This window comes from Octodon degus, unplaced genomic scaffold, assembly GCF_000260255.1.
Source record: "Octodon degus isolate 3935 unplaced genomic scaffold, OctDeg1.0 scaffold00129, whole genome shotgun sequence".
NCBI classification, from domain to species: domain Eukaryota; kingdom Metazoa; phylum Chordata; class Mammalia; order Rodentia; family Octodontidae; genus Octodon; species Octodon degus.
Genome location: NW_004524705.1, coordinates 724720 through 729219, shown reverse-complemented (window position 1 = coordinate 729219; position 4500 = coordinate 724720). Strand labels below are relative to the sequence as shown.

The 4500-nt window shown below is 51.8% G+C and overlaps 1 pseudogene; it reads right to left on the bottom strand.

Annotated features, from left to right (window-relative positions):
• LOC105743500 overlaps window positions 1-832 on the bottom strand; it is a 10080-nt pseudogene extending 9248 nt beyond the window's left edge.
• Window positions 833-4500: the final 3668 nt, after the last annotated feature.

Below are 4500 nucleotides of genomic sequence, written 5' to 3'. Positions count from 1 at the left end.
AAAAAGACCAGTGGGTCTTACAATGACTGCATTTGTCCCGTGTTGTTCTGTCCTAGAGCTGCTAATGGAGAGGCGACAGTGGGAACAGTTACACCCAGAGGCGGAATTACAGGTGTGAGAGCTCAGTGACGTCCGTTGCCCAGGTGGTGCGACTCAGCAGTCGTCAAGGACTTTGTGCACGTGCGCATGTGTGTCGCGTGCGTGCGTGCGTGCGTGCGTGCGCCTCCTCTCCCCCGCCTCACCTGCTGGGTCCCGGCCTGCGTCAGCCCCTGCTGGACCCCTCTGCAAGGCCCTCTCGCCAACAGCCTTCGCCGGCTTATCCATTCACAGAATTAGTCATTGAAGCAAATCGCGTAAAACTTTAAAGCCTTGCTAAGGTCGTTCTGCACGCCGGGTACCTCTTCAGCTAGACACGCCTGCTCTGACTAGTCTTCCCTGGTCATTCGTGACAATGAACGTGAGGGAAAGTGCAAGTGAAGTCTGCACGCAAGTAAAACTCACCAGCTGCGAGTCCGCGTGAGGGAGGAGAAGCCAGGGAGCCGCACCCCAGCAGCTACGGAGGACCTGCGGGGAAGAAAGGCATTCCAGGCCGCTGGCAGTGCCCCAAATCACCCGCCGTCTGCAGCGCTGTCCCCGGAAGAGTGGGCGCTGAGTGCGGGCTGGGCAGGCAGCAGGGGCGGCGGGGCAGAGCAGGCGGGCAGCGGCTGTCCAGCTCCCAGGGCAGCGGAGGGCCGCGCCAGGCGGAAGGCGGCACCGAGGGGGGGCGAGGGCTCAGGGGCGCGGGGTCCAAGGCAGCGCGCGGAGGAGCTGCCACCGCTGTCAGCGCGGGCATCCGCGTGAAACCACCTGCCAATAACCGGAAGAGCAAATTAATGTAGAATTAAAGAATGGAGACAGTTTTCTTCCAACTATACTATAAAAAACAGAGCTAAAAAACCAAGAAGCCCACTCCTCAGCTGAACAAACACAAAAGCTGTTGCTGCAAGGCAGAGCTGAGTCAGGCCCCAGCGCTGGATCCTGTTTTCCAAACCTGTGACCCTGAGGAAGGCAACTTTCACGCTGAGAAGGCAGCTGGAGGTAAAAGTGGAGGAGGAAGGGAATGGCCGAGATGCGAGGGAGGCAAGGGCTGGAGAACGCCAGGGGAGAGCCGGCGAGGGGACCTGCCCGAGAGGCACGGAAGGGATGGAATGGTCACTTCGCACTTGTGCGAGGCAGCCAAATGATCTTAACCTCCGTAACTCAAGTACAGGAAGGACATGCATATGGAAAGGAGGAGTAATGAGCAAAGGCAGAAATTCTGAGTTAGGTTGGACGATGAAAGGAGCGAGAGAAACGTTTTAGAGGCTTTTAGTCTTCTTAGGCAAGGGACCAACAGACGCTGTGTGAATAAAGGCTGCCTGTAGCAGCTGCGTCCCATCCCACAGCTGCCTTTTGTGTTGTCTTTCAGCTAAATGTATTTTCAATTTTGACTTAAGCAACATTCTCAAAAGTAAAATTCCCATTTATTCCCGCTTTGGTTTTGTGTGACATCACACCATGTCACTTGCATGGGGGGACCCTGCACGCAAGCTTCAGAACAGCATTTCCGCCCTGGACCTGCTGCTCCCTCACCACCCTGCGCAGGGGCCACGTCCCAGGGCTTTGTGCTCTTAGAGAGGCAGCATGTGGCCCCTGTGAAAGGTGGCCGTGGTCTAAGGGTGGAGCAGACCCGCAGCCACGCGCTGCTGCGAACGCACGAGAAAGGCTGTGGCTCTGGAGGACGGGGCTTTGTTGCAGCTGCTTAAATGCGTGGCTTCACACCCGGGTCTGAAGAAGTGAACGCAACCACTGAAGCAGAAGGGAAACAAGTTTTCTGATGTCAAAAGCACTGTTTCCTGCCCTGCCTGCGAGTCCTGACCACAGCCCTGCACTCCCCGGCGTCCCTGTGGCCCGCCACAGGCGCGGTTGTGTGAGATGAGCCGTTCTGCAGCCTTGCCGGCCCTGGCAACACTGAACCGCGCGCTTTAAATTTCACTAAGCAGTTAAAATCATTGTACATGTTCCTACTACAAGGGTCTGAAAATCTGTGTGGTCCAGGCACTGACGTCAGCCCAGGAAACACCAGGAAGCACAAAACTAAACATCTAAAAAGATGCAGTGAACCTTATAATTATTAGTTGGCTACAACTAATAATCATCTGAAAACAGTTGAGTTTTGAATATATTGTGGATGGATACAAAGGAAAGTGGCTTCAAGCCTGTATTTCTTTCTCTGACCTTAGCAGAACTTTTATACCAGTAAAGCTCATAAATGGAACTAAAATCCTGTCTGTTTCTGGTGTCACTGTTTACTGAGTGCTCTTTAAGGGATTAGCGCGGCCCAGCCCACTGGCTGTGCGCCCGTCTTGTCAAAGCCACTGCACTGAGATGTGGCGAAGCGACTGCAGCCCAACCCTGTGCCAGGCTGCGTAGCCCACACTGTGGAGTTCCCCGTCTTGCGTGTGCATCAAGCTCAGGGGCGTGTGTAAATTACAGCACAGTTTTCTCTTCAGATGATCGGTAGGGAGCTCATCTGAATTTCCTTTCCCTACCGAAGTTAACGAAGACATTGATGTTTCTACTGAAGAATGGGTGACTCAGGCTTTAAAGACATTATCTCTCACGTGTAACAGGTTGAAGGATACCTGAGGTGGTGGATGATCCCAGCTTCTTAGACGGTCCTTTCCTGTTGAGTGTTTTTTATGTGTCCAATGATAAATCTCAGATTATATAAGTAACACAAACTTAAAATATGAGGAAAGCAATATAAACTCGCCATCTCAGGGCGGAAGGCGGGAAGGGCTTGGGGGCTGCCTTGCTCCTGCACTGCTGTACGTGTGGAGATCAGGGCAACCGCGAGCCTCCTGGAGGGAAGCTGAACTCCTCCGCGGGCCTGGAAGCAGCGGATTGGAGCAGGGGTCCCTGAGGGGACCAAGAGCCTGCATCTGGAGCGTGACCTATTTATCCTGGTAACTCCACAGGGGCAGTGGGCCTAGCACATCGGTGGAACTGGAGAGGATCAGCAGAGGTTTGTGGCCCCAGGGTCAGGACCTCTGAGGAAACAGGCTTTCTCATCCCACCGGCCAATGCTCAGAACATAAGTCTAATGAGAGCACAATGAAAGGACTTACATGGCAGTGCTTCATAGAAATGTATCTATTCATCACTGGAACAAAGGTTTTTGAGACACAAAAGACTGATGTTTTTACTTCAGTATTATTACTTTCTAGATAGGGTCTCACTATGTAGTTCAGGCTGGCTTTGAACTCAGGGTGGAGTCCAGGCTGGCCTACAACCTGCAGCAATCCTCTTGCCTCAGCCTGGGGATTACAGATGTGCCACCGCCACGCCCTACAGTAGTAAACAACGTTGAGTTAAAATGTTTCTGCTAGCTGGGCGTGGTGACAGGGCCTGCAATCCAGCAGTGGGGAGGCTGAGGCAGGAGGATGAAAAATTCAAGCCTAGCAGGACAATTTAGTGATTTGGTAACCCTTATCTCAAAACTAAAAAAAAAAAAAAAAAAAAATTCTGGTGTGGTAGTGACTGACATACAGTGGAACTCCCAGCCTGGAAGGTATCTGGGGTGAGATATCGTTTGTGTTCTCTAAACGCTAAGAATGAATTTTGGGAATAATGAGAGTTAACAGCAGAGTATATTCCCCGGGGGAAAGGAAACTTCTGCCTGAGAGAGAAACAGAGGCGACCCGAATGGTCGCAAGGAAGCTGCCTTTTCTAGGGATTTTTATAGAGCAAAAGAAGGGACTGATTTTTTTTGAGTAAGCAAAACTAATAAAATGTGGAGAAAAATTATATATCAGAACAAAGAAAATGGAAAAAAGTTTAGAAGAAAAATTATTCCAGAAAATTGAAAATGAGTTCAGAATTTCAAAAGAGAAATGAGCTTACCTGGAATTATGGTATAATTTGGTTATTCCCACAATTAGGTAAAATGACCTTAGAGGTCCATGTGCATTTATGGGATTGCTGCCTACTCACAACAGTGAGTTCTGGGACATAGACAATCCCATGCACACAGTCTCCCGCATCACCCTGGGGAAGTTCTGGGGTGCCAGCTTGGTGGGCACGGATCTCGATGGGGAGAGGAGGGAAAGGACAGTGGACAAAAACCACGGAGTCAGGACTCGTCGTGTCCGTGCACCACCTCCCCACACCTTCTAGTGGCTCTACACGCGGCACTAATAAGCTGAAATTCCAAAAGATGCCAGGCAATCATGGAGCTCTGGAGATGGGGTGATCATAGATTGACAACGGTCCTGTGTTAGTTGATACATTGTGTCAACTTGGCTGAATCAGCTGCGGCAGCTCTCAGCGTGGGGGCCTCGCCCTGCAGGTGGGCAGGGCCCAGGAACTGAGAGAGGCCAGAAGCTGCCCTGCCTGGTTTCCTGCCGCCTGCTCCACGGAAGAAGTCCCAGTCTTCAGAGGAGCTTGACCTTGCAGCCTCGCTACTTTGGAGGAGTTCGG